The following is a 23112-nucleotide window of genomic DNA, read 5'->3' on the forward strand; positions in this document are numbered from 1 at the left end:
AAGAGCACTGCTGTAGCTGTAGCTGAGGCAGAATTTCCACTTCAAAGCCTATTTTTTCATGGACTACCTCTCCCTTATAAATACAAGCTGCAAGTTAAAACTTGGCCCAATGAGTTCACCTGTCATGTTTAGGAATGAAAAACTGAATCAAGTTGCTAAAAAAAATTGGGAAAGGAAAAAAGATGCTATTGTTAGTACAAATATATTTATGAAAAAATCTGCTGTTCTTTTGGGGAGGATGTGAGGAAAGAGAAAGCCTTGTCTGTGTGACTTTCATCAGATGTCAATAGCATGCCACAGCTGCAAAATCCTGCAAAGACAGTGATTACAAAGCCCAAGATGGCTCTTTAGATGTGTTTGTCTTCAGTAGAAAGTCTCAGGTCTGAACATGAAAAAAGAACTTTGACTTTGCAGGTTCAGTGTTGACAGTCACTTAGTGCCTGGTAGAGAAAAAAAATTGTTTTCAGCTGTGCAACAGTCTAGTCTCAGTCAGAGTTAGACTCAGTGGTTTGATATGTTGCCAGAGTTTGGCCTGAAGGACACAGTCTGGTCAGTGAGTGACCGGTCGACTGATACATCCAACCCTTCCTGGTAACGTACAAATGCAGGATGCCTTTCTAGGGAAGAGTAAGTCTTCACAGAGGTTTCACTATCTAGTCCACAGTACAAATACAGAAGGTATTGATTTGTCAGGATGTTCTCTCAAAATCCCACACTGCCCAACGCGGTACTTCGATCACTTAGGATTATCCTGAACTGCAGTGCTTCACCAGGAGCAGGGAACAAAGCAGCTGGGATTTTTTCCATGCTACTGCCACCAGACTGTTTGCAGGTCAGAGATGCAGAAGCTTTCAAGACCAAACACAGTGATGCTACTTATCTGTGAAAACAGGGAAGAAAACAGAAAGGCACATAGTGCAGGATGAAAGTGTTTACTCTCCCATGCAGTTGCCCGTATTGGCTCACTCGTAACAGCGCCCAACCACCTTCCAGTAGTCCATCCAGTGATGTGGCTAACATCTGTTATGTATGGTTCATTCACTCCATTCACTCCTCCATCCTGTTTGATTATCCCATCAATATGTGGCAAGTTTACCACTTTATATGTAACCATGGCCTTAGTTGTCTTTGGCACATTAATCAGTATGCAGCTTGCATTTTTCAATGGTACAAAGCTTTTTCTGTGGATAATAAAAACTAGCAATGAGCACTCCCCACCACCTCACAGTCACTACTAAAACATAACATAGAAATCACTGGTGAGCTTTGGGGAGCACTGAGATTAGGTTATGGGAGTGATCCTTTGAAGATTCTGCACATTACGGCTGACATCTACAAGAACCATTAGGGAAATCCAGGGGTTCATTTTCTCTGCAAGAGCAATGAACAATTCAGGCAACAAAGCAGACAAAGAGAAGATAATTAAAGAAGACTTACTGAATAATTTATTTTGTGAAAACGAAGTTTAGGGTTTGGAGTTTCTTATTTAAGGAAAATATCAGCACTTCAATGGAAGAAGTGAGACAGAGATATGAGAAACACTAAAATATTAAGATGTGTATTAGAAAACAGTGATTACATTATAAGATTGTTTAAAAAAATTATGACAGCTCTGCTGTATTTTACACATATCCTGCCCAAGACAAATATTTGTTAGCACATTAGCCTGACTTGCGCCATTTTCTACAACATGCAGAAACTTTAACAGCCTAATTGTAAAATCAGAATTGATTTCTCTAGAAAGCTGCAATTCAGACACTGTTGTTTTCCTGCCATACACTCAGTGTTGCTCTCAGCCAAGATTTAGATTATATTTGACAATGGCTAAACTGTCAAACAACATCAAATTTTCCAATGATTAGTCACTAGGAGAGCAAAAGTAATACCTTGTGATATTTTGAATACTGTTATAAAGCTATACAGCACATCAGAAATATGCACTGGAGTCAGCACACTAAGCAATTATCTGCATTGAGCTGATGGATAACAGAGCTATGATTTCCAAAGATCCTTTCAGAGTTTCCCATGCTGTTCCAGTTCAAGCTGAAACAAAGGAGTATGTTGCAAGGACCTCGAGCAAAGATATGGGAAGTACCTTGTTAACAACACCACACACACCCCAGTTCTCTTCCAGAAATAGCTTGGATTATAGAAATTGATTAAAATACTTCTACCAGGTTCCATTGTTCATGTTAAGACATGAGAATGGCCACAAAAATGAGAACCTGCCCGCTGATCAACCTACAGCCAACCTGTGGCCATGAGGCGGTGTACACCTGGAGCAGACAGCAGTTCCCAGTAAAGAATTTCTCCTCCCAGTTTAGTTCCATTGCTAGAGACAGTGGCTGCTAGAGCCGCTGACATTTATCCACTTTACCTAAAGAGGGTGATGATTGTAAAATACAGCAGCAGAAGGATCAGTTCCACCTAACTTTCTATGCCTATGCTGCAGACACTACACCTAAACTTTTGGCTCCTGGGCATTTAAGATTAGCATTTACACTTTTGTCACAGGCCATGGGCAGAAGTAATCACTGTAAAAGTCTACAATAAGTCTCGTGAATCCTAATGTCTGTGCACTGACTGAACGGAAATCTAAGCAACTGCTTCCAACCTGAACCTCAATATGTGCCTGTGATTGACCATGACAAATGCCAGCCAGAATGTGATAGGTTTTATCAGCCAGCCTCACTAGTAATAGATTTAATGTTTACTATAGCTGGAGTCCAGAAGAAAAGGGGACTACACACAAACATCACCCCACCATGCCTAGTCATCAAGAACTGACACTCCAGCAAAAAACCTGTGAAGCCTGACCAAGCAATTAGCAGAATACCAAGTTGGTAACGGTGAGCCACTGACTGAAATGGAGCACTTTTGGAGATGGAAGATAGGATAAGAGATTATTAGGGTAACGTCAAAATTGTCTCAGTTCCACCCTAGTAGGTAGCAAAAAGTCAGCAAAATAGGATGTCAGGGAGAGAGAGAGTTTCAGCTCCAACAGACACAATTTCCCCAATCAAAGGCGGCCTTCCCAGGCCATCAGGCAAAACACAGTCTTTTGGCTACATGACCCCTTAACATTCCCCATGACACTGGGTAGGCAGAAACCCTATTCTCAGTATGGTGAGATCAGGACCACAGGACACTTTTGGTCCTTCACTACTCCTTTGGGCAGAGGACCAAGAGAGACTAGTGCTATAAATCAATTTTCAAAATGAGATACCATACCTCTGCGGGAAAGGGAGAGCACCTTTCATAGCACAACAGCTGCAGATATGAACTTACATTGAATGATACTTTGAAGAACAGGGTGGGAGAAAAAAAAAAGCTAGTTCAAGATTATGAGCGGAAGATAAATACGTTTTGTCAGATGAGAAACTGAAATTTCCCCCTTATATCCATAAATATCGTGTTAATAGGGAAGAAAATATGAGGCCATGGAGTAAGGCATCTTCCCATCACGTTTCATTAAGCACTTGTAAAATAAAGATTCCTAGTTTTTTTAGCCTGGAGAATTATCACATGAATTATCATTGGTTTTCACTCTGAAAACAGGAACTTACCAATTTCAATAACAACTGACTATCAGAATGAAAATCTAATAAAACATGTGGTTCTTGTAAGGTACACTGATTCCTTCAGCTGAAGAGACTTTTTTTCTGAAACATGTAATAGTAATATCTGTATTTATGGCGAAATAAATTCAGAAATTAATGGCATAAAATGAATGGAAGAGGTTAGTCACAAAGCATTCAGTCACACAGTTTACTCATTTATACACTGTTTATCTTCTTGTATATGACACAAGAAGTAATCATTAAATAAACAACTTCTTTAGGAGGTAATAAAATGTTACTGAGTTTCCACACTCACAACATGTGCTATGGCTATAAATCAGACTTATTCTAAACTTGTACTGATTTGCAGCACTGGGAGGCACTTTAGAAATATCACATTTGAAAGAGAGGTGCTGGATTTTTCTTTCTCTATAGTCTCTGTCTCTGCAGCAATCCTGAGAAGGGCATGGGTGTCTGGAAAAGTGCCCATGTCTTTTCAGCTACATCAGCTGTTATAATATGCAATATTACCTCTCCTGCAAACCTTACCTCACTTTAACACTGCCCAAGCTTTTAAATGAGTCTAAACCACTTTCAGATGTCAATTATGGTTACTGCTGAAAGTGTTCTGCTGTAAATTACCAACCACAGTGGACCAGGAAAATCTGCCAAGAGATGATACAAAAATTATTTTGATCAACACTGGCATCCCAGACAGAGAAGAACAAAGTAATGAAAGAAGCATCTCTCGTTGTCCTAAACTCCTCAGTTCTGAGGTGCATTTGGGTTCCCAGCAACCCTCTAACTGGAGATGGTCCTGCCACCTTCTGCTTCTGAGCTCCTTGAGGAAGAGAAGCTAGCCAACTCTTTTTAATAGTGTTTTTGACTAGGACTTTCTCTTCTTACAAAGATGGTGGCATCTGTAAAGAAGGTAGGAGTGTTTGTGTCACTGAATGACTAAGCTAGCTGGTAACTCCCTTTGGTAAATCCTCCTGTCTGCAGCTCACATCCTCCACCTCACAGAGTGTCTGTTGTCCCAGGAACATGGGGAGGACTGGATGCCCTGGGGAAGGGATTTCACAATGCTCTAGGATGCATGAAACCTTCATGACAGCTTGGTGGATGCAGCAGGGTGATTAATGTTGCTTGCTGTCACCTGAGAACATCTGCAGAGAGCCAGGGAGATGCATCATCTCTCCCTCCCAGACAAATATGATTTAGACAAGAAAGATATTAGCATGTTTCGGAGGACTCCTTATGTCTGGGTGGTCCCACATTGGTCCTATAAAGACCTCTCTAGAAAAAGCTTTGCATTAAAAAAAGTGTATTAACTTCCCCCTGACTCCAACTCATAGCATATCATAATCTTACATACCAGCAAGTGATGCAAGCAAGGAGGACATAGCTACATACTAGTTCAGGGTAAAGTTGGACAAAGCAGTTATGCAAAAAATTAACTTCTCGGATCTGTACTGGGTAATTGATGATGAAATTCCTATTCATTTCCTCATGTTTTTTGTTTTTCATATTTGAAACAAGGCACAGCTACACAGTATTGTATTAAGTCCTAACTCTTTATGCAACGAACACAGAATTTTTAAACTCTGTTTCAAAACCTGAAATAGCACCTGGACATTCCTCAAAATATAAGGATTCCCAATTCTGGGATGAGACTGTACAGTCTGGTTTTAGACCCACTTGAAATGAATGAGAAACGCTACTTGGAAGCTGTTAATAGACAGTACTAAACTGGGCATCTCTGCCCAGTGGCTGCTGGCCTGCAAGCTTATGGTTTGGGAACACATGGTGTAGAGGTACCTGTGCTGAGCTGTCCCTGTGCAAACAAATTCAGTCCAGTGTACCTGGGTTATTCTCTCTTAGAGGTTCTTGGCAGAGATTTCTCCATGAATTTCTCAAGACTTAGTGTGGAATTGCCATGGTGTAACACACTACTTATTCTTGAACAAGGTACCAGCGTGACACTGCGCAGGGAAACATACAGTCTGGGTCAGCATTTGTCAGAGGGATCTGAACAGTATGCTGTATAACAGTTGTGACTTTTAAGAAAGATATTAAATAAGTGCTCGAAGTGATTAAGAGCTAACAATGTTCTGCTTCCTACATTATGGGTCTTGGTCAAGTTCAGGAAAGGCTGGATCAAAGGCCTCTTGATGTAAAATCAGGGTTGCTCCAGGAAGAGAAACAATAGAGATCATGGAGCAAGAGTAAGAGACACAATTTCAGAAAGAAAGGCAAATGTACCAGGCAAATAAGGCAAGTGAGTGAATGACATTTGGCAGATGTTTGCCACATGGCTCACACTCAGGTACACTGCTGGTTCCAGTGGAAGGTCTAGAGCAAAACAATCAAACATTAGCTCTGTTAACCCAGCTGGATCACCCAAGACTTTCCTGTGAGGCCACCAGTCTTCGGAAACTACATACAGAAGTTGGAAAAAGAAGGTACCAACCCCAGACAAATAGGACTCACTGTCTCGAAGACTATGAGTACTGGTTTGGTCACCAGTAAAAGCTTTATCATAATCTGTGGGGAAATCCCTGTCTTCTTCAAAACAATTTAGATTAAAGCTTTAGTACCTGAGAAATTATTTCTGTTGCTGACACAGAAACTTTGGGAGTTTTTATTTCCATTTCTTGTTACAATCCTTCTTTACTACTGTATTATCTTATTACTATTTACCTATGTCATTATTATTATAGTAGAAAGTGAAAAACTGCATGAAGAATATTAGAGTAATTAAATGTATATGAAATGGAAGACCTTTAGTAATTCACTGCACTTTCATACAAAATCTGTTGCCACAGTATGTATGAGCAGGGAAAGGGAGTAGAGATCTAATTTTTCTGGAAACTTTAGCCATGAACTGCAAGCTACTAAAAGTTTTCAGAGACCAGAAAGGGGAAGGCCATCTTTTCTTGTACCTTGTCTAAGCAGAGTGTCATTTTTCAAGCAGTCCCATTAGATTTATTTATGGAGTAATGTGTTGTTGAATGCACTGTTGGCAGGATCTGGCTCTGCACGGGTAAACAAATTGCCCCATACAGCTTCAAATGTCACTGTCATACAGAGGAAAAAATCCCAGGTTAGATAGATGTATTATGACCAACGCATTAAGAATGTTTACTCCCCTTCTGCTGATTGAAGAATTATATCCATGAAATGGGATGATTTATACAATTGCATTACCTCTTGGCTAGAATAAGCTTTTGCCAGTCAGATGCTCCTGAAGAATGGTAGCTTGCAGCATAAATCTGATGTAATTTGGTACGCAGCATGGCGCACAATCAAGATGAAATGATCCTTACATAATTCTTCCATGTGTAAATCATGTCAGGAAGACAATTTCAATAATGATATTTTCTTTTTTATTGAGTTCTTCAGACTATTTTTTCAGATAATGAGCAACTGCATCCAGGAGAAATAGCTATTGTCAGGTTAACATTTTATTAATCCTTTACCTGGGGCCAATATCCTGAGAAACCAGAGGAGTTAGCTGTCACTGAAACACTCAGTACTGATGGCCTTTTCCAGACTTGACTTATACGATGCTTCCTCATTATTATAAATGCTTATCTTGCACTTTTAACAGTCTCAGCTTGGCTATGCCAGTATTTTATTTGTTTGTTTCTCCCTTTTCTTCCTCACCCTTACCCCTACATTTTTGCTTCCCTCTCAGACAACAATAGTAAAGGGAAAGCTTAGGATTTACAAGTATGAATACACACAGATAACAGTATTTTAAAAATATGTGACTTTCCAGTCTCAGTCAAGGCACTGTGCCTGCTCAGCATTAGGGATAATGAACTGATGAGCTACCAGTGGGACCTACTCCACCTGGAGCAAACCACCATATTAAGATTCCCCAGTAGCGATTAGGATGAAACAGTGCTGAGAAAATGTCTGGTCCCTGTGTTGTCAATGTACCAGGCTTCAAATGAGCACAGCTTTTTGCTTCATGTCTAGACTTTTCATCTGAAGGAAAGGCAAGTTGATGATAGTGTTGCCAAGAGTAAAAAAGCTTCCATGTAACATTCAGAAACTAGCCCCAGTACAATTTCATTTCATCTTTTATAGCATGCTTCTCCCAAACAGCTCTTCATGGAGGTGGGATTAGGGATTAAGATATGTGGAGGGTGGAACACATATGTCTCTGAAAACTGGAATTAATGTGATTATGCTAAGAAGAACATATTCTGGGCATCAGTGGTTTGCAAAGATTTCATGAAATGTGCCCCAAGCACAGAATTTTCTTTCTGGAAAATAAAGCGTGATATTCAGAGAAAGTTGGGATAAAAGGGCACTTTATGGGCAAGCAGAGAAAAACTAACTGACACTTTATATGAAACACCTTCTCTCTGTTGTGCTCTTCTGATTTCTACCATAATAAAGCAATTATAATAAATTTATGATCGTTAAGTACTATTCATGTCTTCTTCCCACATGCCACATTTTTCCTCGTGGGAGAAAAAAAGGAAGGAAACAAAGTAAAAACAAAGCTGATAATAAACTGATCAATGTGTAAGAAGTATATGGGGGGCGAATGTTAGCAGTCACTACTCCTTCTAATATTTCACTATTAGGTCTAGTTTTGTGACGAGATTGTGCCTTGGAGGATGTAAGAAATCCTAAAATATTATCCAAAGTCCATAAAATGCCATTGTTTTGATGTTACATTTTGACAGATTTCACGAAGCATGAACTTTTCCAGAAGAACAAACAGTCTGTGATGCCAATAATTCTGATTGTTTTGGAAAATATGTACATTCAGATCCGTGCATGAGGGTTTCCCCAGGGCAACAAATGTCTTCTTTTTTATTACACACATGACCACAAAAGAATTTTAGCTTTTGCTCACCTTGTTCTCAACCACACTGCATGTCCTGCAACCACACCTTATATCCTATACAGCACAGTTGATCAATACACGCTATAGCAGTTTAGTGTTGCAGGATGACTCTGTGTTGTGACACATCAGCAGAGTGAAAAGCATGACAGGTCATTTGCAGTGTAACATGGCTTTCTAGAAACCAAGCTGTTGCAACTTTCTCACTTCATAGTGCCTCTAAATGCCAGTCACCTTTCATGGCTTACACAAGCAACTCCACTCACGATGCTCCGGGCATTTCTGCACAGTGAAGAGTACTCCAAGCACAAAGTAAATGTTCAGTGATTCATATTTGTATATCTTTGGAAAATAAACAAAACTACATCTGTTCACCTTGGTCACAGGATGACCGAGTGAACACCTGAGTGAACAAATCTACTGGTTTTGTTCTAGAGGCACAGTCAAAGCAACTACAAGATATAAGATACTCCCGAAAGATGGAAATTTGTATCTAGGTAACTCTAACAGCAAACTCTAATAGCCTGTTGAGTACGTATGTCAATGTGCTTATTTTTGATGGTTTCTTCCAGTGTAGAATTTATAATAGTCAAAACTGTTCCAGATGCATTTGTTTCTGAGAAGCGCATGCACACCATTTCTGTGCATAGCAGAACTGGTAGGACTATTGCTCAGTTACGTGTAAATTCCAGAGGCTGAATCACAAGCCTGCAACAGCAGAAATATCCTGCACTATCTGCACTGGCAAGAGGTTGCCTTCAGAAAAAAATACCCATGCCCAAGTACTTGTGCACAAAGTATAGCAGACAAGAAAGCAGAATTTCTTCCAAACTATCTGTGTACTCATAGGAAAGTAAAAATCAGACCATGTATATCTTTACAGGTGAAAAGATAAAAAATTTCTATTTCTGCTCTTTTCAACCAATCATGTTCCAAGTATCCTTATTCAGGAATATCATGGGATCTTTTTTACCAGCGTTTGAAGTTCATAAACCAATTAACAGTATTTTTTCCACTCATTTCATAAACTGAATTATTTCAAGGTACTGAACTCAAAAACTCTGACCTTGGTTCTGCCCTCTGGGAACAGTCTGATATGAGAAGGTAGAAGTATTTCCCAATTCTTAATTTTCATTTTTACTAAACTTCTGAGAAGATTAATTCTAGACTTTACTAATTGTTTGGAGTTGTACTGAAGGATACAGTCAAAGGCAAAAAGTGAAACTTCAGCTTCAAAAGCCAAAACTCTGAAAATTTTCCTCAGAATATCAAGATGTCTCTAAGCATGGAATACCCCTCTTAAGTAATCAAAGCTGATAGATGTTCATAAGTGCTAAAAAAAAAAAAATAGCCCTAGAATTTACTAATACAGTAAATACTTTTACCATACCTTTGCACTTTTTATATAACTTTCAAGAACAGCTTCAAGAGGGGAATGCAACTTGCCTCTATCCAGTATAAGAGCAAATATTTGTTACATACTTACTATTTTTATTTTCGTATATTCCAAAAGACCCATAATGCTAACAATGCTCACAAAAGCAATGAGCAAAGTGCAAAGACAATGACAAGGGACAGCAGTACAATAAAGAAAGGTACAGTTTTTACAACAGCTGTATAAATTGTCTCTGTTATTTCACTGGTTATTTCACTTCTGTTCTTACATATTGCTATATAGATGTTTGCAACCAAAGACTCTTTATGCTAATTTAACTACAAGATTTTTGTTAAGACAATGTATTTACTAGTGACTAGTTGTTCTGTGCTGCATATTCAAAACTCCTCCTTGGCCAAAAATATTTGTCTTTCTTTTTTACACTGAGAATTACAAATATGGATGTCCACTGGAGTTGTGATACAACAAAGAACTCTGAATATTTTCTTTATTTAGCAGGTAAAGTTAGACAATTAGACCAGACTGCACTAGCACAACTGAAAAGCTGAGTAATTTTCATAACGCAGTTGATTTCTTACCACATGGTGCCATTTAAGGGATTATAACTCACCAGGGTAATACTGAACTTGATTAGAAGCCAGGGGGCCTGACTCTTATCTCGGTTAAGACAGTGAAAATCCAGACAAAATGTAATTGACACCAGCAACTCTCAATTTGCACCAGTGTAACTAAAAAGAAAGTCAAGCCCTGTATCTTTGATTGGAAGTGGCTTTTCTTTTTTGCTTGGATAAGTCATTTCCATATCTTTGAGCGATTAACAGCAATTGTTTCAACCCCCTTGAAGATATCAAAGACAGTGTTTTCATTGCTAGGTACACTGATATTACATGGGTTTGAGGAAGTACCTTCATATAAAGAACAACTCTCACAGCAAATAAAAGTAATTTCTTATGTAAACTACTCTGGTGGAGAGAAAACCTTTAACATGCCCAGCATATCAAGCCCTTTGCCCTCTATAAGTAAACATCTAAAGATAACAGGCTGGATTTTTCCACAGATATTGAGGTATACAGGGGTGGAAGCAAGATCTGTGAAGTTTTTCAGGAACTCCCAAGCTAGGTGTCACAAAACACAATCAACAGGTATTTCAGGGCTTGATTCATCTGAACTCAGACATTTACAATGCAGGTAAATATGCATAAAGTAGTTGCCTAAACTCTCTCTGTCTGCAATGGGTTAAAACAGTAACTTCAGTAACAGTAGGATTCATCTCATCATAAATAAAATAGGTCATATATGAATGTGACCAAAATTGCTTATTTCTCCTTATTGACTCCAGGGGACAGAGGGCACAGTTCAGGGTGACCAGCTCTGATACACATGTCTATATTACACATATTTTTAGTTAATGGAAATAAATCCCATGTTTTGTACCCTCAACCCTGACTGTGCAGATTAACTTCTGGTTTGCTTCCATTTTGGCCCTCTCCAACAGTGACTCTTCCTCAGTGGTTCACTACTGGCACCACCGGCACTTACCTGCTGTGGATGAGGGACCATCAACTCCCGAGACTTTGGCCCAAGGGAATGGTCCCTGGTGTTCTTTTATGCTGTCCTACAAGTAGCCCACTGAGACTACATCTACGTAGTGGTAAATCACATCAATTTTTATATAAATTAAATATGCATGAGACCATTCTGTGGCATTGAAGCCAGCTGCCCTGGAATAGCCCCTGTTATCTTACTGAACTCTCACCATTCAAAAGGGAAGAGGTTGGTGTTAGGTGATGCCATTCGTGTCAGCAGTGATCTTTCTTTAAAAGGTTACTTTCCTCATTTCACTCATACATATCTATGTGCTGTGTTAATTGCCTCTGCATACAGTTTAGTCCCCAACATCCCCTTTCTGCTGTGGAAAAAAGTGCTGCACCACCTGGCTAAATGCCCTATGTGGGGCTGAGGATGTGCCAAGCAGATTCGTATGTCCTGACCACTTCAGGAACAAGCATCCCACTGGCTTTATAGCACCTCCTATCTACAGAGGAGAGAGGACTTCAACCAGTGACCCCAGAATTGTATTTAAATTTGAAAACAGAAGGAGCTAGAATCAATTGAAATGTGGATGAGGTATAATATGCATTGAAGATGAGGCAATCTGGGGTTATATACCTTTGCCAGTGAGATGCTGCAAACGATCCTTGCAGTGCAGATGCTCCCTGCAGAAATAATGATTGTCCAGAAAAAAGCAAACAGTATGTCCTCACTTGTCAGTCTGTCTTCCAATTTTCTCCGCTCACAAGTAACATACCTGCCAGCCTACCTTTTCCATCTTCTATTAATTTCTTTTTATTCTATTTTTTTTATTAATCTGCTGAGTACCGTAAGAGACAGGTAGATGACACATATTTATCTACCTATATGAATATACCTTCATAACTTCAAATACTGCCAGATGTTTTGAAGACACCCTCTCATGGAAAACTTTGCCTAAATTTATACTCCATAAGAGCAATACAAATGTTTAGATGATTTTAATTATATTTGAGTCAGAACTTTCTCTAAACAAATAAACGTTGTCCCTCAATATTTATAATTCACACCTTAGAGAGGTCTGATACCACTTGAGAGGGGGTAACTGACTGTAAACAAAAGGAAAACTTCCTGAACAGCAAATATAAAATCATTCTGTTCTTGCAATAGGAAGTCCTGTGAGAAGCAGCTCTGCTGTGCCAGGTAGGTTAAAGCAGCAGCATCCAAGGGCTCAGCTGAGGAAAGTCCCAGGGCCTCCCTTGGAAGCAGGGGGGCTGGCAGGCTGGACCCCCTGCCCAAACAGCGGCTGAGCGTGACAAGCTGCACACCCCATTGCATGACTGAACACCCCAGCTTTGGTCCTGCCCTGAGTACATGTCTGGTCCCTTTAACTGCTGAAGCTCAATTTCTCTGCAGCAGGTGCCTCCGTCAGGCAGAATCTTTCTAGGAAATATCAGCCGAACCATTTCTAGGCCTAGAGAGAATGAGCACTAAGGGACACCCGTGTGACACCTTCTATTACAAGTTTTAGCATCCTTGTCCTCTGCAGTTTACAGTTAGGCAGAGGGTGGCTTGAGTCTTGCATGTAATTTTTGTCCTTCTAGGGTCAAAATACAGCCAATTTATGAGCATCTTTAAAAAAAAAAAAAAAAATCACAGTTCAGTCAAGGTATTAGCAGCTAAAAAAGCTATTATAGCAGCTGGAAACCATGAAGATTTAATCTTCTCTGACCATGCTCTGTCCCTCCACAACTCCCACCGCTGATTAGACATCACAGGCACCATCTTCACAGAATAACAGAAGAATGAAATCCCTCAGGAAGAAATAATCCTCCTCCTGTAAGAACAGACAGAAATTTTTTCCAGAGCCATGGCTCCCAACTGGCTAATTACATCTCGCTAGCAAGGTACAATAGCAGCCCTTTTAACTTGTTTTATCAGGTCTGTCCTGGCCAAGCTGGCTGTGTACCATGCTCCAAGAGCTGCCAGCACCAGGAAGCAGGGAGCACAGACACTTAGGTGATCCTGCTCCAAATGAGCCATCCAGCCATATTTCCAACATGTGCTATGACATCGAGCAAGCAACCTCCATGCTGGCAGGACCAGGAGCAGAACTACTAATGGCAGAGACAAGAGGGGACACCCCAGCCCCCAGACCCGAAGGCCAGGACAAGGGCAAGTGGAGGCACTGAGTTAGGAGAAGCAAGGGAAGGTGTGGGATGCAGTTAAGTGAAACTTAGCATGATATTGTCAGAAACTGTTTTAAAATAATTCCACTGCCTGTGTGCTTATACTGGGTCTCATCTTCTTTTCTTTCTCTCCACTAAACAAGCATGTGACCTACTTCTCAGAGATTTCTGTCTTCAAAAGAGGCAGCTTACATCTTCTTTCTACCAATTCTCTCAGGAATAATGTCCTGCTCTCTGCCTGTACTTGTGCTTCATTATTAGTAGAGCACTTTCCTACCACTAGATACCATTTTCTCAGTTGGTTTTAACTTCCAATGCCACACTGATGATTACATTTGGTACAAGCAGTGGTGCTTATGTGGTCACACACTGCTGTCACTAGCATAGCATCCCACGATCAATGTGAGGCTAGAAAAACTACTGAACTGCACATTTCAACAAAACAGCATGTGCTTTGAACACCATCTATAACTTTAAGTGAACAGTTTCAGTAATGGTTTTGTCAGTCCTCCCTAGAAGCAGTCCTAATGGGCAACAAATAACAAAATGAGGTTCAGCTGATGAAAGAAAAGCAGGATAATATGTTGAGGGAAGGGAAACATTTGTATAGCCATGTGAATTCTGCACCATGCTGTACAGAAGAGATCACATCTCACCCCTGTGCTAAAATTCTTGATGTTGCTAAGACAACCACATCAATGTAAGAGAAGCAACGCAGAGTCCAGTGGTGAGACCTCCTAAGGGGAATTGACTACTAGGCTTTGCTAGAAGAGAGAAAGTGTGTTGGTGCAAAGGGCAGGACAGATGCTCTGGCTGTGGAAGACTGCCTGACAGAGGCACTCAACCAAGTGCAGAGGCAATGGGCATATAGTGGGAATATCCCAACAAATAGCAGGGGTTCCTTGATCACAGAAATCCCATTGTTTGCATAAGAGGATCTCCTTTACTTCATAGAATCACAGAATGGTTTGGGTTGGAAAGGACCTTCAAGATCATATAGTTCCAACCCCCCCACCATGGGCAGGGACACCTTCCACTAGACCAGGTTGCTCAAAGCCCCGTCCAACCTGGCCTTGAACACTCCCAGGGAGGCGGCATCCACAACTTCTCTGGGCAACCGGTTCCAGTGTCTCCCCACCTTCACAGCGAAGAACTTTTTCCTTACATCTAATCTACATCTACCATCTCTCACTCTAAAGCCATTACCCCTTGTCCTATCACTACACTCCCTGATAAAGAGTCCCTCCTCATCGTTCCTGTAGGCCCCCTTTAAGTACTGGAAGGCCGCTATAAGGTCTCCCCAGAGCCTTCTCTTCTCCAGGATGAACAACCCCAACTCTCTCAGCCTGTCCTCACTGGGGAGGTGCTCCAGCCCTCTGATCATCTTCATGGCCCTCCTCTGGACCCGCTCAAGAGCCAAACACTGTACTACAGTACTTGACCCTTCTTAAGACTATTTACAGACAATCTTCCACAGAATATTGCTTGGATTATCTGTCTAAACATCAAAATATGGATCCTGCAGTATATCCCAGGAAACTGCATCAGTGAGGTTAGTAATTTATTTTCTGGAGCAGAGCATCATTATCCTTGAAGTAAGCACACAGAAGAGCATACCTGACACAGAGCTCACCTAGACTCCTTTAGGATGGTTCACTGCTTAACGTAACACTGCTGACTAGCCTTCCTATACCCAGCTTCTGAGTTTAGATACAGGAGAAAAAGCAGATTCAAGACTGGCAAACAGAACACATGTTACAAGAAGACAAGTCTCTATAACTTACCTTTTCAGGTGTTCAAGGTCTAAAGTAATAAGGGTATTAATACAGTGAACTGCAGGTACTAGAGTTAGATCTCACCGTTTGTTTACATTATGGGGTTCATATGTATCCATACTTTTGCATAAATAATAAACCAATTCTGGTTCATAAGTTAATGAAAGAACTTTTCCCAACAAGGAAATCCAAAACCAGCGATTGTGCCTCTTCTCTATCCCCGCTTTGAAAGACATTTTAGAAAATAGGGAAGGTTTTTGTTTCAGTTCCAGACATCTCTGTTGATGCTCCTTTGTGGGAAGAGAAATCCAGCAGCAAATATACCTCCTATCACTGGTCTGCCACAACCAGGGCTCAGTCACACTCACTGAGATGACTGGTAGGTAGCTGGTGTGCTTGCCTGCATTATAACGCCTCTCTCACAGTGCCAACTTATTCCTCCCTTGACTTCTTCCTGTTTTACTACAATACCTTGAATACAGCATCAAAAGCACTTGTACTAATACCAGGATTGGGCCATGATAGACACATGTCCAGCTCATGCATTCTAGGGTTTAAGAATTTTTATTCTTCTCCCAGCTCACATATTTCACGACTATTTAATTAAATGGCAGAATGGGATATAGCCAAATGTTTATTTCTCACTGAAACAGAGACAGCTATTAAAAGAATGTTGTTACCCTGGCCACATTTCACCACAAAGAACGAATACCTATAATTATAATATCTGTGATTATATAATGTCAAACATCATAGGAAAAATAAGCAGCCCCACATTTTGAGGAATAAATTGTAACCTGTATTATCCATATTCAGGCTAAAAAAGCTGGATCTTGTCCCAACCTCAGAAATAAAATATACCCAGCAGTAATTGAAAAACAAATGAATCTGATTATAATCTTACTATACTCTAGCTTTTGCATTCCTCAGCTATGCAGCAAACAGATGGAAAAAATCACATTACATGCACCAGGAGACAATTTTTTAAGGTATCTCTGCAAACATCAATTATCTTTGCACTTAAATATTTCCGGCCTTGAAGCTTGGGTCATGTTGTGTTAGATCTGTGAAATGTTTGGCTATTGGTTCATAACATATTTTCACACTGGCAGTGGCCCCACTGAACAAAAATATTGCTGGGTTTGCCTTCGCGTTCAGACTGTGGGCAGCAAGCAACATGAAGACAATTAGAAGATGCCAGATTATTTTGTAGCTTCTGAAGGTAGTGTTGTTAAAGACAAATTTCAAATACTAGGCCTCCAACATTACTGGAAAAACTGGTATGTTCAGAGAGGCAAAGCTTTTATTTTCATTTAATAAAGTGAAATTTATTGAGCTATTCCAGTGGGGCCATTCAGGGCCCAGCAGAGGAGGCATGTCCCAGGCATCAACCAGGGGTTTTGCAGCAGGACCCAGCCTCTGCTGCAGGGACATCTTGGGGTCAACTCCTGTCTGAAGCAGCGGCAGCCCTGGTTTCCATTTTACCTCAGCCCCGATGTGTCATTTATGAGGGTTTGAAAGTTGCTCTGTGAGAACCTGAGCAACCCCTGTTGAAGGCCACAGTGGGGGGACACACCCAGAGTGAGCCAGAGCCTGGCAGGATGCCATATATGATGTCAAAATCCCTTCTGACACCTGAGAGGGGGCAGAGGCCCTGCTGCTTTGCGAGCGGCTGCCCTGAGGGACACCAGACAGGAGGGGAGACACAGATGCACAGGACAAGGAGCACCCTCTCGTGTCACCTGGTCCAGTCCTCTTCCATTCCTGGAATGTGTGAGCGTGCTGCAGCAAGACGCAGGACACCTTGGCCACGGCCGTGTGTTGGGGCCCACAGGAGGAGAGGGACCACCAGGCCATGGCCACCCAACCTTGCTGCCAGGAGGCTGAGCCGTCGCCCTGCCTCAGGCTCCTTCCTCTGACCTGCCACAGCCCTGTGACAGCAGCCAGGTACAAGGGGAGGACATGGGCATTTGTGACACTGGGAAGCTCCACACCAGCCAGCCTCAGTGCCCCAGGCACAGTTATTTCATTAGCAGTGCCATAGTCCAAGCTCACAAACTGAACGGGTCTTCCACAGACATCAGCCAATGCCCCAGAAAGCAGAGTGGCTTGTGCTGCCAGACTTAGGGTTTTGAAGGTATAATAATAAGGAATGAACTTCAACTGATGTTTTTTCTTGAGACCAAGGCATTCCCTATGCCCTCTTTGCTCCGAATGCTGTTTACAATTCTGCTGCTGATGCCCCACTCCTCAGGGCTCAGAGGCCTCGTTATCACACGCATCTCTCGTTATCACAGCATTTGCAATCATCTCCAACACACAACCCTCGCAACGCATACAGCCTTTCTCTGGATACCTGTCATTCTAAATATAGTATCTGTAATGCCTATATATGCATCTATAATGCAATCTCCCCACAGCTTCCATGGGGTTCCCTCCTTCTCTGGCTAATAATCTGCAACCACACATGAATGAAACATGATGTGACTCATTTCTCTGTGAGATGTCTTAAGGTCTACTTTAAAAGCTATAACAACAAGCACACAGGCATGGTAAGAAGCAGTATATAAAAACGTGGCTGCAGATCCATTATATGCTTTGCAAACCTTTTTTTTTTTCTAATTGCCTTTGGCTGATAACATTTGAAAAATAGGTAAGTAGTAAGAAAACCTGCAACTTCAGTCCTAAAGTATCATCTTTCTCTTCCTCAGCAACCTGCATACAGTTAAACAGATATTTTCTGTTAAGCAACTTTAGTGGATGAGGTCCAAAATGATCATTAAATAAACTTTCTATAAAAAAAACTTATTTTGCTGTTCATCCATCACAGAAAAGTGTACTTGAATTTAAGCCCTGAATTGATGAAGTTTCACCTGGAAAAAACACATTGTCATATATTTGACAATCTGTCAGTATAATTTTTTCAGATGAAACAGTTGAAACTCAGTGGCTGTTACACAAACCAAATTAAATATTAGCATGTCATCACCTCCTGCAGGAAGAGAGGGACCTTACACAAAAACATTTGCAAATTTCTACTGATTTCAACAGAAGTTCACACTTGTGTTCATATAAAAAGTCTGATCCTGCATATTCACTATGGCCTGAAAAAGATTATGTCCAACAACTTACAGGTGACAGTCCCTCTTCTCCAGAGCTTGCTCTTTCTTCTTTCAGCTTGTTGGGCCATGGCTACCCTTGATGAGCAGGTGTGTAATGCAGGGTGTCAGAGAATCACGCTATCATTTGCCCTCAACTAGAAACCAGAGGTTTCCCTTTCACTGAATGACATTCAACTCTGTCAATCAGCTCTTTCTCTATAAGTTAGCAAGATGCCTTTACATTATTGCTTCATCCTGTATATAGCCTTATCGATTTTTTCAGTACCTAAATGCTTTAAGAAAATCAATGTTTCAGCAAATAGAGTGGAGCAGAAGTATCGTAGAATCCCATTCCAGCATCAGAGATCATGGTTAAATTAAATTAAATAACATGTACATGTGGGACGATGAATATAGAGAAAAACTACAGAAGACTTAGAAAATAGGTGAGTGGAGAGGCATGAAATTAAAAACATAATAGAAAAAGAGAAGATGAAGATAAATGTAGTAGCTATGTGAAGGACTTATCTCAGCTAATTTTAGTAATCTGAAATTTAGGTGTCTAGTCCAAGCTAATATCCTTAGCTCTCTCCATATAGTGAATAAAGAGCAGAAGCCACCTTCACAGGGGATTCAACCGGTCCTAAGATAGGTCTTCTAAGATAGGGCAATGCATCACACTTTCCCTCAACTATCCTGAAGTCTAGATGATGGGCTCGGAGGAAACACATAACTTTTGTGTTATAACAGCTCTGGAGCTGATGGAGGACCATACATCAATTTGAGTGTTGTACCTATTTAATAGATGTCCTTTCAGTTCAACATTTTCAGCTTTGAAGATCAGATTAATTTGGTTTTCTTGGCAATATCTGACATTTCTTGTGCCAGAAGAAAGATTTTCTTATAATTGCTCATCAGCAAGCCCTTGTATGAACATTTAAATAATTTATGATCACAAAACCTATTTGTTGTATTTTATTAAAAATGGGCCAAACTTGTCACTAGTACAATTGCATGTAGTGCTATTCACTTCAAAGAAGCTACATATGCTTACACAGCAGGGAATTAGCCCAGATACTGTCAAAATGCTTCATTACTAGTCAGGTCAGATGATAAATCAGATCTTCTGTTTGTGAAGTACTGCAATTTATGTCTAATGACTGGAAGAATTGGTATATAAAGTAATTATTAAAACTGGAAAGAAATCATCTCCTAAATGTGCAAAGCCTCTTCTAACACGAATTTTACAAAAAAAAAAAATAATATTATGACAGGCTTAAAATACATCTTGCTTTCTTGCAGACATAAGCAAGCACTTCCTCCTTCCCTTTTCTGAAAGGATCCCACCTTCAGCATCTTTTTGGCTTATTTCAAGGTCCACTGTCACAGAATTATTGACCCTTTCAGGCTGGAAGGGACCTCAGGAAGTCTCTAGTCCAGAGACAACACTGAATTCAGGACCAGGTTGCCCAGAGTCTTGTCCTGAAAACCTCCAAGGACAGAAAGACTGCACAAGCTTCACTGTCCTCACGGGACAGTCTCCTGTTCTCCTCATATCCAGTCTGAACTTCTCTTGTTTCAGCTTATGCCCACTATCTCTTTTCTCCTGCCATGGACCACTGTGAAGAGTCCACCTCCATCTCCTCAATGACCCTTTAGGCACTGGGGGCTGTTGTTAGGTCCCCCCACAAAACCGTCTATGCTCCAAGCTGAACAAACTCAGTTCTGTCAGCCTCTCCTCACATGGGAAATGCTCTAGCCCTCACCATTTGAGAGACCTCTGATGAACTCCCTCAAACATCAAAAATTTCTTAATGTCTTTGCTGTATTGGAAGGCCCAAAACTGGATGCAGTATAACTAGATGTAGTCTAACATGTGCTAAGTAGAGGGGATAATCCCTTCACTTCATCTACTGGCTCTGTAGATGGCTCTTATAATAGAGCCTAAGATGCTGTTGCCTATTTTTGCTGCCAGGGCACGCTGCTGGCTCATACCCAATTCACTGCCCACCAAACCTGATACAAGCACTGGAGTTTGCATTTGTCCTTGTTTAATTTCATGAGGTTCCAGTTGGCCCATTCTTCCAGTCTGTCCAGGTCCCTCTGGATGATAGCCCTGCCCTCCAGCATGTCACCTGGTTCCCCCTAGTTTTGTGTCAGCCACTGAGTTGATGGGGGGACATTATGTCTCCTTTTCCAGATGACTGATAAAAGCATTAAACAGGATATGTCCCCACACAGACCCCTGGGGAATTCAGCTCATAACTGGCCTGCAGGTAGAGGTGCAACCCATTAATTACCAGTGTGTGGGCCCAACAAACCAAGCCAGTTTTTCACCCTTGTAGTTTTCCACCCATCTAGAGTGTATCCCAAGCAAGATACAAGGATTATGCAGCATCAAGCTATACTAAACAGCTCTGCTGTATTATACCCACCCTCAAACTGAACTTCTGTACAGTCAAATGAGCTACAGAAGATGACAGACGCTCACCGGTTGCTGATGAACCAGGCATCATCTCTTTACCTGTCTCCATGTTGGATCATGGCCGGAAACCAGCAGCCAGGCAGGAAAAGTGAGAAGACAAGATGCACCCCAGTAACCTACATCCCTTACGCCTATCAGGGAATAGGCTTCGTGCCTACCATGTCCTTCTCACCCACACCAGGAGTTTTGGCAGATTTTATCAATGAGGACATTCCTTTCCCATAAGAACATGAACACTTCTGACCACCTACCAACAAATTAGTGGTTGTTGGTGACCTTGTCAACTTCTAGTACACAATTTGCCAAGTTACCATCCTTTTTGCATTGCTCAGAACATGTATCATCAAGAAGAAGATAATAAATATGATAATACATACATCTTCTAATTAATACACAAGTGTTCTAAATAATTAGCATAAAATGTCAGTCACAAAGTAGGACAAACCTTTACAGTCAAGTTTCAAAAAAATCTAATTAATCACTTCCTTTCTGCATTTTAGGTTATGAGTCAATTGTACATCTCTGCAAGTGACCTACTATTTCCCACAAAACATTCACAGCCCAAAAGATGTCCCTAAAGACAGGTGAAGCAAAGCTCCCGTGGAATGTCTAGTGAAGCTCTTTCAGAAGTAGAACAAAGACCCCAAACTGAGACCTTCTGACTATGAAATTAGGTGAAGTTTCACAATTTTACGCAAGTCTCTTTCCCTAACATTCACAGAAATCCCTTATTCACCACTTAGATTCAGCATGTGAACTTCCAGAAAGATTAGGCTTCCCTGGTAAAACATTAGGGATAGGATTAGAAATCGGTTTATAACAGGCATGTAGTTTCAGTTTCAATACAGCTGCTTGTTTCTTATGAAATTACTAATATGAAGGATCTAAAACCAGACTGACTGAAGGTGGAAAAGAACACTTAGATCACATATTTAGAAAATATTTTCATTTTGCGATCTCCTGTTCAGTTTGACAAAGAGTAGAGGACACAGAAAGCTAGCTGTGAAATATGGATTACTGGCCCACCAGTGCAAGTTCAAGAGCAGAGCATGGAGCTGTACATAAACTGGGTATCACATGCTGCTTTCCAGTTACAAGTGAGTGTAATTTCTGGAGGCATCTATTAGACTATGTGGAATTGAGTAGCTGTCTGCAAGATGTACCTTGCATGCCTACTGTATTACTTACTATTTGGTTTCTGCTGAAGATGCTCCTTGGGGAAGGCTCTTGCTCTCTGTTCATCAGAAGCCTTGAAAACATATCAAAATGGGAAAAAATAATTCATCCTAGGTTAATAGGGAACTTCTTCAAATGATAGAATATTTATTAAAATGTTAGTTCAGTTTTTTCACACAAGCACCAGTCTAGATTACATTTGAACTAGCTTACCAACAATTTTCTATTCATTTTATTGCTTGAGTTGTCACTTGCAATTCAGCACAAGTTCTGGGCCTGTGCAGTCTATGAAAACTGAACACACTGTGAGACAGTTTCAAACATGAATGCAGCACTTTTTATGGCAGGATGAACTCCTGGGTCTTAGAAGTCAAAGAAAATGAAGTTTTCAGCTCAGAGGGTTAATGACTCCAAACCCTTAAAGGATGCAATCTTTGGGATAGTGACGTGTTGCCGGATTAAGTGGCACTTTCCTATTTCTCAGAATTGCTGTAACAAGAAAATTGCACATACTTTGAAAATTCTAGTAGCCATGGAAATTATTGTATAAATTCTACTAGGATAGTACTGAGAAAAAAGAATGTTAAATTAATTACTAATAAAATATTCTGAGAGTACACTAAAAACCCCACCTCCTACACTGCTATGTATTGTGTACACTATTCTTTATTCACTCATTTAGAGTACAAGGAGTGATGTAAATTAACTACTTCAAGAGGGTGTTCTGCAAACTGAACAAACAGAAAGTTAGATTTTAGTAGGCAGGTAAAGTTTTTTCTCTCTTTGCTTTATCTTATCATTTGCAGTTGGATTCCTTTGCTACGTACTGTTCCTGAATCATCCTAGATAACTGTTCATACTCAAGACATGGGCGAGAGGAGGCAAGCATCTGACTGATATCCCAGAAGAATGAGATTTTGGCTGTGAAAATGAGAAATGTGTAATGTGATTAGACTGATCTCTCCCCATCCAGAAAAAAATGCATTTATAAATCAAAGTTACTATATAATTTGGTTACAGGTATTCAATGGAAAAA

The 23112-nt window shown here is 40.6% G+C and overlaps 1 protein-coding gene across 4 annotated transcripts in view; it reads right to left on the reverse strand.

Annotated features, from left to right (window-relative positions):
* The window catches only part of MTUS2 (microtubule associated scaffold protein 2), a 324610-nt gene that overhangs the window by 239878 nt on the left and 61620 nt on the right, over nucleotides 1–23112 (reverse strand). For 2 of the 4 annotated variants that reach the window (XM_074859879.1, XM_074859876.1), the window contains exon 3: nucleotides 22089–22149. The exons of the other annotated variants lie outside the window; for them this stretch is intronic. The gene's annotated coding sequence lies outside the window, so the exon portion shown is untranslated. The remainder of the gene's footprint in view (nucleotides 1–22088; nucleotides 22150–23112) is intronic. 4 annotated transcript variants of the gene reach the window in all.

The sequence above is a fragment of the Strix uralensis genome, chromosome 2, assembly GCF_047716275.1.
Source record: "Strix uralensis isolate ZFMK-TIS-50842 chromosome 2, bStrUra1, whole genome shotgun sequence".
Taxonomy (NCBI): domain Eukaryota; kingdom Metazoa; phylum Chordata; class Aves; order Strigiformes; family Strigidae; genus Strix; species Strix uralensis.